The sequence below is a fragment of the Moschus berezovskii genome, chromosome 1 (genome assembly GCF_049115385.1).
Source record: "Moschus berezovskii isolate FMDL1 chromosome 1, NW_MosBer_1.0, whole genome shotgun sequence".
Taxonomy (NCBI): Eukaryota; Metazoa; Chordata; class Mammalia; order Artiodactyla; family Moschidae; genus Moschus; species Moschus berezovskii.
The window spans coordinates 17,997,807-18,012,427 of record NC_142460.1 but is presented as its reverse complement, the minus strand read 5'-3'; the positions used below and the strand labels follow the sequence as shown (position 1 = coordinate 18,012,427).

The 14,621-nt window shown below is 40.6% G+C and overlaps 1 pseudogene; it reads left to right on the top strand.

Moving 5' to 3' along the window:
- The first annotated feature begins 10,717 nt into the window (after window positions 1-10,717).
- LOC129556293 (frizzled-3-like) overlaps window positions 10,718-14,621 on the top strand; it is a 51,549-nt pseudogene continuing 47,645 nt past the window's right edge.

Genomic DNA, 14,621 nt, shown 5'->3' with positions numbered 1-14,621 from the left:
TTTGAGGCATGGACTTCTGCTTTCCTTTCGAGTTGGTAAAGGGGAGTCAGTCCTCTTGTCATGATCAGGCAGTTCAATAGGGCTTTTTCTACAGGCTCAGCATGGGTGTTAGGTCTCCCATCATGTTGTGACCGATACTCAGTGTTCCACTGGAGCTGTGCTAGGACATCAGGACCTACCTCGATTTCAATTGGAAGTGAGAAAATCCACGGGATAGCCCTTGAGTTTCAATCAGAGACAGAGGCCTCCTTTTGTGGTTGGAAAAGAAGGAAGTAATCCTCTTGATTTGAAGTAGGGATTGAATTCTCATATCATGATGAGATGGGGAATATGGAGCTCTTCTCGAGGTATGGACGGAAATTCGGCATTTCTCTGGATTTAATACTGGTATTCTGGGAGCCCCTTGAACAGTAAATAGGGATTCAAGCCTGCTATTTAATCTTGAGAGAGAAATCGGGATTGCTCTCCAGGTGCTGCAGGAAAAAAAAAAAAATGGGCCTCATGTGACATTACCTGGGCCATCTCGTGTGTTCTGTCGAGTTGCGGAGGGAAGGTTGGCTTTCCCTTCGAGGTATGACGGGGAACTCAGGGAGATTCTCGTGTTGCCTGAGGGAAGTCAAGTTGTGAGGGGGAGTTCTTGATTGCTCTCGAGTCACTGCAGAGGAATCTGGCTTCAATTCGCATTGATGGGGGTAATCACAAAGTGTTTCTCGAGTTGGGGCAGGAATTTTACGGATCCCTCGAGTTGCAATAGGGGCCTCACGGAGTCTCGCATGTTGTCTCTGGGAAGTCAGGAATATTTCTGAGGTGTGATGAGCCTTTGGGATGCCTCTTGAGTCAGTGCCGTGGAATAGGGTCTCATCTGGAGTTGAGGTGCTAACCTCTGGATGCCTCTCCAGTTTTGACATGGATCTCAGTGTTCCTATGGAGTTTCAAAGGTGAGTCATGCCACGTCTCTTTTTGAGGCATGGAACTCTGCTATCTTTTCGAGTTGTAAAAGGGTGGGAGGCTTCCTGTCGAGTTGAAGTTGGGTCCTGGGGCTTTATCTCAATTATGCACCTTGGAAGTCAGGCCTTGATTCACAGTGTTAGCTGATCCCGGGGGTTCCATTTGAACCGGTACAGTGGAATCAGGCCTGATGTCGAGCGGATGGTGAAATCGGTGTCTTTTTAAACTGGTGCATGGTCCCTAGTGTCCTCTCGAGTTTCAAGGGGAAACCGGCTTCCTCTTCAAATTCTACGGGAACATCGGATTTCCTTTCCAGACGAAGCAGGGGAATCGATCCTCATCTCGATATGAGTGGAAAACGGGGCTCTTCTTGAGCTGTGGCAGGAAACTCGTTGTTCCTCTCGACTGTGTCTGGGTATATCCAGGAACTTCTTGAGTTGGGTACAGGGTGTTTAGTATCCTTTCGAGTTTGAAGAGGGAATGTGGGATTTCTCTTGAGACACTACAGCAGAAAGGGGCGTCCTGTCGCGTGGAGAAGAGAATTTCATGGTTTTTCTCGAGTTGTGGTTTGAAGATTGGAGGTCCACTCGAGTTACGATGGGGCCCTCTGGGACTCGCTAGTGTTGCCTCATGGAAGTCAGGTCTCCTTTCCTGTTGAAAGTGGAACATCAGGATTCCTCTTGACACACGGCAGGGGAATAATGCCACATCAAGCATTGAGCTAGTCAACTGTGTGATCCTCTAAGTGGTGACAGGGATCTCGGGGTTGCTATGAAATTTCAACTGGGGAGTCAGGCCTCGTCTCGATTTGAGGCATAGAATTCTGCTTTCCTTTCCCTTTTTTTTTCTTTGTTATGAATTTTTATTTTTTAAGGTGATTTTTATTTATTATTTTTTTATTTTACAATATTATATTGGTTGGTTTCACCATACATTGACATGAATCTGCCCCGGGTTTACATGAGTTCCCCTTTCTGTAACCCCCTCCCACCTCCCTCCTCCCCTTATACTCCCTCTGGGTCATCCCCGTGCACCAGCCCCGAGCATCCTGTATCATGCATCGAACCTAGATTGGTGATTCATTTCACATATGATAACGTACATGTTTCAATGCAATTCTCCCAAATCATCCCACCCTTGCCCTCTCCCACAGAGTCCCAAAGACTGTTCTGTACACCTGTGTCCATTTTGCTGTCTCGTATACAGGGCTAAGGTTACCATCTTTCTAAATTCCATATATATGCGTTAGTGTACTGTATTGGTGTTTTTCTTTCTGGCTTACTTCACTCTGTATAATAGGCTCCAGTTCCATCCACCGCATTAGAACTGATTCAAATGCATTCTTTTTAATGGCTGAGTAATACTCCATTGTGTATATGTACCAAAGCTTTCTTATCCATTCGTCTGCAGATGGACATCTAGGTTGCTTCCATGTCCTCGCTATTATAAACAATGCTGCGATGAATATTAGAGTACATGTGTCTCTTTCAATTCTGGTTTCCTCGGTGTGTATGCCCAGGAGTGTGATTGCTAGATCATATGGCAGTTCTATTTCCAGTTTTTCAATGAATCTCCACACTGTTCTCCATAGTGGCTATACTAGTTTGCATTTCCACCAACAGTGTAAGAGGGTTCCCTTTTCTCCACACCCTCTCCAGCATTTATTGCTTGTAGACGTTTGGATAGCAGCCATTCTCACTGGCATGAAATGGTATCTCATTGTGGTTTTGATTTGCATTTCTCTGATTATGAGGGATGTTGAGCATTTCTTCATGTGTTTGTTAGCTATCTTTCTGTCTTCTTTGGAGAAATGTCTGCTTAGTTCTTTGGCCCATTTTTTGATTGAGTCGTTTATTTTTCTGGAGTTGAGCTGAAGGAGCTGCTTGAATATTTTGGAGATTAATTATTTGTCAGTTGTTTCATTTGCTATTATTTTTCCCATTCTGAAGGCTGTCTTTTCACTTGGCTTATAGTTTCCTTTGCTGTGCAGAAGCTTTTAATTTTAATTAGGTCCCATTTGTTTATTTTTGCCTTTATTTCCAATATTCTGGGAGGTGGGTTATGGAGGATCCTGCTGTGATATATGTCAGAGAGTGTTTTGCCTATGTTCTCCTCTAGGAGTTTTATAGTTTCTGGTCTTACATTTAGATCTTTAATCCATTTTGAGTTAATTTTTGTGTATGGTGTTAGGAAGTGTTCTAGTTTCATTCTTTTACAAGTGGTTGACCAGTTTTCCCAGCATCACTTGTTAAAGATACTGTCTTTTCTCCATTTTATATTCTTGCCTCCTTTGTCAAAGATAAGGTGTCCATAAGTGCGTGGATTTATCTCTGGGATTTCTATTTTGTTCCATTGATCTATATTTCTGTCTTAATGCCAGTACTATACTGTCTTGATGACTGTGGCTTTGTAGTAGAGCCTGAAGTTCAGCAGGTGGATTACCCCAGTTCCATTCTTCTTTCTCAAGATTGCTTTGGCTATTCGAGGTTTTTTGTATTTCCATACAAATTGTGAAATTATTTGTTCTAGCTCTGTGAAAAATATCATTGGTAGCTTGATAGGGATTGCACTGAATCCATAAATTACTTTGGGTAGAATACTCATTTTCAAAATATTTCTTTTTCCAATCCACGAACACGGTATATTTCTCCATCTCTTAGTGTCCTCTTTGATTACTTTCACCAGCGTTTTATACTTTTCTATGTACAGGTCTTTTGTTTCTTTAGGTAGATGTATTCCTAAGTATTTTATTCTTTTCGTTGCAACAGTGAATGGAACAATTTCCTTAATTTCTCTTTCCATTTTCTCATTATTAGTGTATAGGAATGCAAGGGATTTCTGTGTGTTGATTTTATATCCTGCAACTTTACTGTATTCATTGATTAGGTCCAGCAGTTTTCTGGTAGAGTCTTTAGGGTTTTCTGTGTAGAGGATCATGTCATCAGCGAACAGTGAAAGTTTTACTTCTTCTTTTCCAATTTGGATTCCTTTTATGTCTTTTTCTGCTCTGATTGATGTGGCCAAAACTTCCAGAACTATGTTGAATAGTAGTGGTGAGAGTAGGAGCCCTTCTTTTGTTCCTGACTTTAGGGGAAATGCTTTCTGTTTTTCACCATTGAGGGTAATGTTTTCTGTGGGTTTGTCATATATTGTTTTTATTATGTTGAGGTATGTTCCTTCTATTCCTACTTTCTGGAGGGTTTTTATCATAAATGGATGTTGAATTTTGTCGAAGGCTTTCTCTGCATCTATGATTTTTATTTTTCAGTTTGTTAATGTGGTGTATTACATTTATTGATTTGTGGATATTGAAGAATCCTTGCATTCCTGGGATAAAGCCCACTTGGTCATGATGTATGATCTTCTTAATATGTTGTTGGATTCTGATTGCTAGACTTATGTTAAGGATTTTTGCATCTATGTTCATCAGTGATATTGGCCTGTAGTTTTCTTTTTTTGTGGGGTCTTTACCAGGTTTGGGGATTAGGGTGATGGTGGCCTCATAGAATGAGTTTGGACGTTTCCCTTCCTCAGCAATTTTCTGGAAGACTTTGAGTAGAATAGGTGTTAGCTCTTCTCTAAATTTTTGGTAGAATCCAGCTGTGAAGCCGTCTGGACCTGGGCTTTTGTTTGCTGGAAAATTTCTGATTACAGCTTCTATTTCCATGCTTGTGATGGGTCTATTAAAATTTTCTATTTCTTCCTGGTTCAGTTTTGGAAAGTTGTACTTTTCTAAGAATTTGTCCATTTCTTCCAAGTTGTCCATTTTATTAGCATATAATTGCTGATAGTAGTCTCTTATGATCCTTTGTATTTCTGTGTTGTCTGTTGTGATCTCTTCATTTTCATTCTAATTTTATTGATTTGGTTCTTCTCCATTTGTTTCTTGATGAGTCTGGCTAGTGGTTTGTCAATTTTATTTACCCTCTCAAAGAACCAGCTTTAGGCATTGTTGATTTTTGCTATGGTCTCTTTTGTTTCTTTTGCATTTATTTCTGCCCTAATTTTTAATATTTCTTTCCTTCTACTAACACTAGGGTTCTTCATTTCTTCCTTTTCCAGTTTCTTTAGGTGTATCGTGAGGTTATTTAGCTGACTTTTTTCTTGGTTCTTGAGGTGTTCCTGTATTGCTATGAACCTTCCCCTTAGCACTGTTTTTACAGTGCCCCAGAGGTTTTGGGTTGTCGTGTTTTCATTTTCATTCATTTCTATGAATATTTTGATTTCTTCTATGATTTGTTCGTTATTCAGCAGCGTGTTGTTCAGTCTCCATATGTTGGCATTTTTAATAGTTTTTCTCCTGTAATTGAGATCTAATCTTACTGCATTGTGGTCAGAAAAGATGTTTGGAATGATTTCAGTTTTCTTGAATTTACCAAGGCTAGATTTCTGGCCCAGGATGTGATCTATCCTGAAAAAGATTCCGTGTGCACTTGATAAAAAGTTGAAATTCATTGTTTTGGGGTGAAATGTCCTATAGAGATCTATTAGGTCTAACTGGTCTATTGTATCATTTAAAGTTTGTGTTTCCTTGTTAATTTTCTGTCTAGTTGATGTATCCATAGGTGTGAGTGGGGTATTGAAGTCTCCCACTGTTATTGTGTTATTGTTGATTTCCCCTTTCATACTTGTTAGTAATTGTCTTACATATTGTGGTACTCCTATGTTGGGTGCATAAATATTTATAATTGTTATATCTTCTTCTTGGATTGATCCTTTGATCATTATGTAGTTTCCTTCTTTGTCTCTTTTCACAGCCTTTGTTTTAAAATCTATTTTATCTGCTATGAGTATTGCTACTCCTGCTTTCTTTTGGTCTCTATTTGCATGGAATATCTTTTTTCCAGCCCTTCACTTTCAATCTGTATGTGTCCCTCATTTTGAGGTGGATCTCTTGTAGACAACATATATGGGGGTCTTGTTTTTGTATCCATTCAGCCAGCCTTTGTCTTTTGGTTGAGGCATTCAACCCATTTACGTTTAAGGTGATTATTGATAAGTATGATCCCTTTGCCATTTTCTTTATTGTTTTGGGTTCGAGTTTATATACCCTTTCTGTGTTTCCTGTCTAGAGAAGATCCTTTAGTATTTGTTGGAGAGCTGGTTTGGTGATGCTGAATTCTCTCAGCTTTTGCTTGTCTGTAAAGCTTTTGATTTCTCCTTCATATTTGAATGAGAACCTTGCTGGGTACAGTAATCTGGGCTGTAGGTTACTTTCTTTCATCACTTTAAGTATGCCTTGCCATTCCCTCCAGGCCTGAAGAGTTTCTTTTCAAAGATCAACTGTTATCCTTATGGGAATCCCCTTGTGTGTTATTTGTTTGTTTTTCCCTTGTTGCTTTTAATATTTGTTCTTTGTGTTTGATCTTTGTTAATTTGATTAATATGTGTCTTGGAGTATTTCGCCTTGGATTAATTTTGTTAGGCACTCTCTGGGTTTCTTGCACTTGGGTGATTATTTCCTTCCCCATTTTAGGGAAATTTTCAACTATTATCTCCTCAAGTATTCTCTCATGGTCTTTCTTTTTGTCTTCTTCTTCTGGGACTCCTATGATTCGAATGTTGGGGCATTAAACATTGTCCTCATTTCTTTTAATTCATTTTTCTTTTTCTGTCTCTGTTTCATTTATTTCTACAATTCTATCTTCTAGCTCACTTATCCTATCTTCTGCCTCCGTTTTTCTACTGTTTGTTCCCTCCAGAGTGTTTCTGATCTCATCTATTGCATTATTCATTGTATATTGACTCTTTTATATTTCCTCTACTACCTTATTAAACATTTCTTGCATCTTCTCAATCCTTTTCTCCACTTTATTTATCTGTAACTCCATTTTGCTTTCCAGATTTTGAATCATTGTCACAAATAAAATTCGAAATTCTTTATCGGGTAGATTCCCTATATCTTCCTCTTTTGTTTGCGTTGGTGGGCATTTATCCTGTTCCTTTAATCCTGGGTATTTCTCTGCCTCTTCATCTTGCTTATATTGCTGTGCTTGGGGTGGCCTTTCGATCTTCTGGCAGTTTGTGGAGTTCTCTTTATTATTTAGTTACCTCATTGTGTGTGGGGTTGGACGGGTAACTTGTCAAGGTTCCCTGGCTAGGGAAGCTTGTGTCACTGTTCTGGTGGGTGGAGGTGGATTTCTTCTCTCTGGAGTGTAATGAAGTGTCTAGTAATGAGTTTGAGATGTCAATGGGTTTGGGGTGGCTTTGGGCAGCCTGTATATTGAAGCTCAGGGCTATTCTCCTGTGTTGCTGGAGAATTTGCGTGGCATGTCTTTCACTGAAACTTGTTGACCCTTGGGTGGTGCCTGGTTTCAGTGTATGTATGGAGGCATTTGATGAGCACCTATCAATTAATGTTCCCTGAAACAGGAGATCTCTGGTGTTCTCAGGACTTGGACTTAAGCCTCTGCCTCTGGTTTTCAGTCTTATTCTTGCAGTAGGTTCAAGACTTCTCCATCTGTTACTTCCAAAGCTGTTCCTTCTGTTAAAGCTCTTCTGTTTGCTGTTTTCTTCAGTGTCTAATTCCCGTCCTGACCCCAGGGAGCTGTGGTGGACACTTTTCTTTTTTTCTTTTTTTAGCTCACCTGTTCAGTCCTGCTGTGGGGAGGGAGGAACCCTGCTAACAAATGTCACTGGCATCTGTGTGGAGTGCTTGCAGTGTCTCGGCTACAATGGGATTGCTCCCGCTCGCGGCATGTGTGCTTTCCCTGTTTATGCTGCTCAGGCTCTAGGTTGCTCTGCCAGGAGCTGTCTGCGGCCGGCGCTGGGTTGCGTGCACTTCCCAGGTCTTATTGGCTCAGGTTCAGGTATTCGGGTACTCCACAAGGGCGCAGACTTGGTTGGGCCTGCGTTTTGTGCCTTCCCGGGTCTGAGCAGCTCAGGTGACCAGGCATTTGGCAAGTGCGGTAGCTGTGACTTATCGCCTACCCGGCCCTGCCGCTCGGTTTTCTGGGTGTACAACTGGCTCACCTGCTCAGGCAGATATCGACCAGCCCAAACCCAAGAAGTATTGGTTAGCAATGAAGCCTGCCTGCAGCTTGGTATGGGAAGCCTCTCTGGGGCCACGGTTGCCCCATCCTGCGCTGGCCACCCTCCCCTGCCTGTCCCGGCAGGGGATGGGGGATGGGCCATCCACAGCCGGCTTGCTCTGCTCAGTCCTTTGTTCTGTGAGCGGGGCTGGCGGAATCTTAGGTTGGGGCTTTTCACCTTTTCGCAGGCTTTTCGCCTTTTAGCAGCACAGTCTGCTTAGCTATTTCCCCGTTAGCACCCTCAGATTGCCCTCAGGGTGTTCAGGCCCAGTCCTCTCTCTAAGCGCTGCTGCCGCTCCTCCCTGCCCAGCCCCCACTTGCTAGTGAGGGGTGCGGGCGTCTGCCCCGCTTCTCCGCTGAGAGTTTCCTCTGGGCACTTAGTCTATGGGCTTTAATTATTTATTTCTTTTTTCTCCCGGTTATGTGGCCCTCTGAGGCACCAAGACTCGTCACAGACTCTCCTATGAGTGTTACCAGGTGTTTGGAAACTTCTCTCTCTCTTTTTTTTTTAGGCCTCCCTTCCCGGGACGGAGCTCCGTCCCTCCCTCTTTTGTCTCTCTTTTTATCTTTTATACTATTTCCTACCTCCTTTCAAAGACTATGGGCTGCTTTTCTGGGTGCCTGATGTCCTCTGCCGGTATTCAGAAGTTGTTTTTTGGGATTTTCTCAGCGTTCAAATTTTCTTTTGCTGATTTCGTGGGGGAGAAAGTGGTCGCCCCATCCTATTCCTCTGCCATCTTCTACTTCTCTCCCCCTCAATGACTTTTTATATATTCCATAGACACAGAGTCTGCCTAATTGATCATGTGGATTTAACCTGCAGCTTGTACAGCTGGTAGTAAGGTTTTAGGTCTTCTTCTTTAGCCACACTGCCCCTGGGTTTCAATTGGGGTTTTATTTCCACCTCTGCATGTGGGTCCTCCACTGGGGTTTGCTCCTTCGGCTGCCCTGGAAGACTTGGGTTTGCCCCTGTGAGGGCCAGGTATGGAGGTGGTTCAGCTGCTTGGGTAGCAGGGGTTCTGGCAGCACCAGGTATTCGGGGGAGTTGGTGGCTAGGGGAAAAGGAAATACAGTGCTCTAGAAGGATATGACAACCAGTACTGGCCAATATGCTCCAGTATTCTTGCTTGGAGAACTCCCCTCCTCCCTGACAGATATGCCTGTCAGGTCACAGTTTACAGGGCAGCATAGAGTTGGACATGATTGAAGCGACCCTGTGGGCATAGACGCAGGACTTTTTTTTGCCTATCGCAGCTCCGCCCCAGTAAGAGTTGAGCATGAAGCTGGCGCAGCTGCTTGACTTGCAGGGACCCTGGCAGCGCCAAGTGTGCAAGGACACGGACTGCCTCTGCTGCCAGAGTTACGTCCCTATCAGAGCCTCTTGTAGCTGGCGATCGAAAGGCCTCTTTGGCCATTCTACCTGTAACTCCTCCTTTTCAGGAACTTAGAGGGCTACTTTGCCTGGGGTCCTTATCTGTTGTTCGGTGTATCAGGCACATTGAGGGGCCCTCCCGACTAGGATCCTAGTCTGTAGGTTGGCGTCTCTAGCACTTAAAGTGGCACCTTGGGTGGGGTCCTACTCTGTAGTTCAGTGTGTCAGGCGTTTGATGGGCCAGCCTCTCTATTGTTCAGCTGCCAATGCTGGCGTGTGGGGGAGAGAGGCTATGGTGATGGCTCCATCCCCTACCCATGACTCAGCAGTATTGCCTTGCTTCCGTGGCTGGCTGGATTTCCTCCCTCACATCCCCTTAATCCGTCTCTCCTCAGTCAACAGCAGCCCTCACCCTGGGATTGCCCCACAATCCCTAAACTCCAGCTCCCAGCTGCTGCGCCTTCCAGGGGACCAGTGTTCCTGTCTGAGGTATGTATTGCTGTGGCAAGGACTGTCTGATTCTCATTTCATTTAGGCTACCACAGATCAGCTGTTTCACTCTCAGCCTTAAATCTTTCTCCTCTGACTCAGACAACTGCCCCAGTGCAGGGATTGGACCCCTGCCTCAGTTCCCCCACCAGCCGAGGGCAGGTCCAGTACTTCTAACACTCTTGTTTTTCCCCGTAGTTCCTTCGTCCTACCAAGTTCTGCGTGGTTCTGTATATTCTTTTCCACTGGTCACATACTCTTGTCTGCTGTTAGCTGGTGTTCTGCATGCACCTCTGTCTCTGAAGGTGTATTCCCGGCGTATTCTTGAAGAGAGAAGTACTCCGTGTCCACCAACTCCTCTGCCGTCTTGCTCTCCTAGGGAAGATTTTTACCTCTTATTTTTAAGAAAGTTCTATTTGAGGCTAGGGTAAATTGAGGACTATCTTGTAATTAAACGTTTTTAAAAAAATAACTTTTAGCTACTATTCTACTGGAGCTTTTTATTTATGTATGTTTATTATATATATATATATATATATATATATATACACTTTTTTATAGTTTGAAATCTTCCTGTAAACTGTGTGTCCTAAATAAATAGTATTAATTACACTATTTATTAATGGCTATGCCTGTTTTAATAAAGAGTAATATTTTTGAAGACAAAGCAAAATTAAGTATACATTTTTCGTTTTTTTTGCCAACTGTAGAATATCTCATTGCATGACCCACAAGCAAGATATTTGCATTATTTCTTTGACATATCGTCGTGTTCTCCAAGGACATAAGCATAAATAAGCCACAAGTGCTAAATGAGGAAATCCAAATCATTAGGTTCCCAATAAGTAAATGATTCTTGTCTTATGTTTTTAGGTTCTCAGATTGTGATGAGTCGTATCCTCAGCTGGTGGACCGGAATTTAGCTGGTGATCCTACTGAATGAGTCTCAGTGGCAGTGGAGAGGGACTATGGATTTTGGTGTCCCCGAGAGTAGAAAATTGATCCTGATCTTGGCTGTTCCTTTTTGCACATAGGTGGTTGTTCACCTTTTTGGCCAAATATGTACTTTAGGAGAGAAGAGCTTTCATTTCCTTGGTATTTCATAGGATTGATTTCAGTCATTTACCTTTCTGCCATGTTGTTTACTTTTTTAACTTTTTTGATTGATGTGATAAGATTCCGTTATTCTGAAGGACCCATTATATTTCATGCCGTCTGCTACATGATAGTGTCATTAATTCTCTTTTTGGGATTTTTGCTTGAGGACTGAGTCGCCTGCAATGCATCCAGCCCTGCACAGTATAAGGCTTCCACAGTGACCCAAGGATCTCATAACAAAGCCTGTATCATGCTTTTTATGATACTCTATTTTTTTTTTTTACTATGGCTGGCAGCGTTTGGTGGATGATTCTTACCATCACGTGGTTCTTAGCAGCTGTGCCAAAGTGGGGTAGTGAAGCTATTGAGAAGAGAGCCTTGATGTTTCATGCCAGTGCGTGGGGCATCCCTGGAATGCTGACCATCATCCTTTTATCAATGAATAAGATTGAAGGTGACAATAAGAGTGGCATGCGTTTTGTTGGCCTCTACAATGTTGATGCCTTGAGGTATTTTGTTCTTGCACCCCTCTGCCTGTATGTGGTAGCTGGGGTTTCACTCCTTTTAGCTGGCATTATATCCCTAAACAGAGCACGAGCGTAGATTTCATTAGAAAAGGAGAACCAGGATAAACTGGTGAAATTTATGATCTGGATTGGTATTTTCAGTACTCTTTGTCTCCTACCATTCTTGATTGTAATTTGATGCTAGTTTTGTGAGTGAGCTTACCGCGGCATCTGGAAAACAACGTGGACACAGGAACGCTGCAGAGGATATCACATTCCATGTCTTTATCAGGTAAGGGAAAACTTATTCTCAATTTCAGAATGTTTAACAGTGAAAAGAGCTAATCTTAGCTGTTTATTTAACTCTTCATGAAAAACCTGAACATTAAAATTCTGAAGTCAAGTTAATGAACAAATTTATTGTAGTAAGAATGTCATACACACGTTTCTGTTAACATCTTCCTTTTAAAAGATCACTTTCGTGAGTCCAAGCCATGGGCTTTTAAGCACTTTACTTCTGTTTTCACAAAATAGTTGCTTGTTGATTACTTAGAAGTCTTCAGGTTTGAGGGGAAGATGTTGATGAAAAGAAGTGTCTGTGGAAATTTTACTGATACTTAGAAAGGGGGTTTTAACAGTTTTGAAAAAAAAAATTAGAATGCATTTGTACAAGCACTTTCATCTTTTAGTTGGTCTTAGTTTTTCTTTTTTGCATACTGAACATTTTGTGATTTATCTTTTAATTTAAAGAGATCAGATAATCATAGAATTTTAGATCTAGAGAGGACCTTAGAGATGGTTTATTCAAGTTCCCTCTATCATTTAGAGTTCTTAAACATCTATCTTATTTGAGGCTTAGAAATGTTAAGTGACTTGCTCACTTTATTAAAGTACTTATGCTTTATAGATAATTTCTGTTTACTTGTCTCTTTCCGCTAATAGACAGTGAACTCTTTAAACGCAAGAACATCTTTTCCATATTTTTTCAAAGCATGTTCTATAAGTCAGTAGATGATGGCATTGAGAATGGGAATGTGTAGACTGAGAAGAAAAGATATTTTAAAGAAATGTTCCAGTTTTACTGGAAACAAGGAGTGTGTGATTATCACATAGTCAATTCTCGTAAATACTTGATGACTGAAAATGCCATTTCCTTTTTTTATTTTGTGATATAAATAATTCTACACAGAATTACATTTTTATTATAATATAACATTACTATAGAATAATATAATATTAATTATAATATTATAAATATTAGCTACTGGCTTTTAAAAAACTAACATATAATTGAAAGACCTGAAAAAAATGAATAATTGAAATTTTCTTACACTTCTTGACAGAATTGCTTATTAAAAACTCTTAATATGAGTTTTTAGGTCTGAAGCTAAGTAATCAAATTTTGCCTCTAATGAGAGAGAAAGAGATGATTGAATTACATCATATGGTTCTCCATGTAAGGTTTCTAGGATTCCAAATATATATTATCTTAGGACTATAAAAGAAATAATGTATAATGATCTGAAAAATACCAGACCTGAAACATGTAAGTAAGGAAATTAAAGTAGTTGGGATGCCACTATTTTCAAGACATTCCTAAGAATCTTTTAGCATCTTTAGAACCAGTTTGAGCTATACAAAATCAGTGTGTGTATTAGTTTCTTTACAGTCATAGGTTCTATAAGTGATTTTTTATTTCCAACTTACAGAAATAGTGTTAGATTTCCAACATCCTAAAAAGATAGAAAATGGTATAACTATAATATAGTTATTAAGCTATAAAGTCTGGGTCAGGAATCCTGGATTCATACCTAACTCTTTTTATTTACTAGCTTTATAGATTTAGATCAACTTCACTTCTTTCCACTTCAATTATTCATCTGTAGAATGAGTAATGGAATCTCATAGTAATAGAACAGTAATCATGCTCATAGAAATAGTAGTAGAATCTGTCTCCTAGGACTGTTTTTAGGTGGAACTATGGTGTTGGAGAAGACTCTTGAGAGTCCCTTGTACTGCAAGGAGATCCACACAGTCCATTCTAAAGGAGATCAATCCTGGGTGTTCATTGGAAGGACTGATGCTAAAGCTGAAACTGCAATACTTTGGCCACCTCATGCGATGAGTTGACTCACTGGAAAAGACTCTGATGCTGGGAAAGGTTGGGGGCAGGAGGAGAAGGGGACGACAGAGAATGAGATGGCTGGATGGCATCACTGACTCTGTGGACATGAGTTTGAGTGAACTCCGGGAGTTGGTGATGGACAGGGAGGCCTGGCGTGCTGTGATTCATGGGGTCGCGGAGAGTTGGACACGACTGAGTGACTGAACTGAACTGAACTGAAGAGGCTCAAAGCATTTTATGAAACAGTTACACATTTCAAAGTTTGTTAATATTTCTAGAAAGCCATTCACATATAACATATTTTAAAGACATGGGGTTTAAAATCCCATATGTAACACTTTGAGTCTCAGTTTCCTCATGTAGAATATGTTAATTACAGTAATATCTACCTTATAGTGGGCTGTGAAGATTAAATGAGAAAATAAAGTTAAACCTCTTACTAGAATGCCATGCACAAAGAAAAATTTCATTATTCTGTTGTTGCAAGTACATAATTCCTGAGGTTTAAAAAAGAATTGTTCTTATATTCTGTATTATAATCATCATTTGGTCTTTTAAACATTGATTTTCAAAAGAACATGTTTCCTTTCCTAAAGTTTCCCCCTTCATTTTTTCTCTTTCATCCATCTAATCCAATGATCTATGTCCCACGGAATTTTTATACTAGAACCTGTGTTTCAATAATTGAAATGTGTTACCGTAATAGAAGCAGCTTAGCTAAGACTGTCAAGTTCACATTAGAGCCATTTGTAGAATTAAAAAAAATTATTTCTGTAGAAAACAAACAAAAACCCATTATTTCTATTTTCTGCCACAGAAGGCATCCCATCTGTTGTTTATCTAATCCTGATTCAGAAACATACAAAAAAAATCATATCTAACTTATGATTCTATCTTCATTTTCTGATAAGAGTGTTTCCCCTTTACTAGACAATAACAGAAGGAATCAGCATTGTTTATGAAAGGACCATAAGGAAATGGGTATGTTTTGCTCTTCAAACATTAATGGCAGCAAATAATTCTCTATAAATATATAATATGTACTACTAATC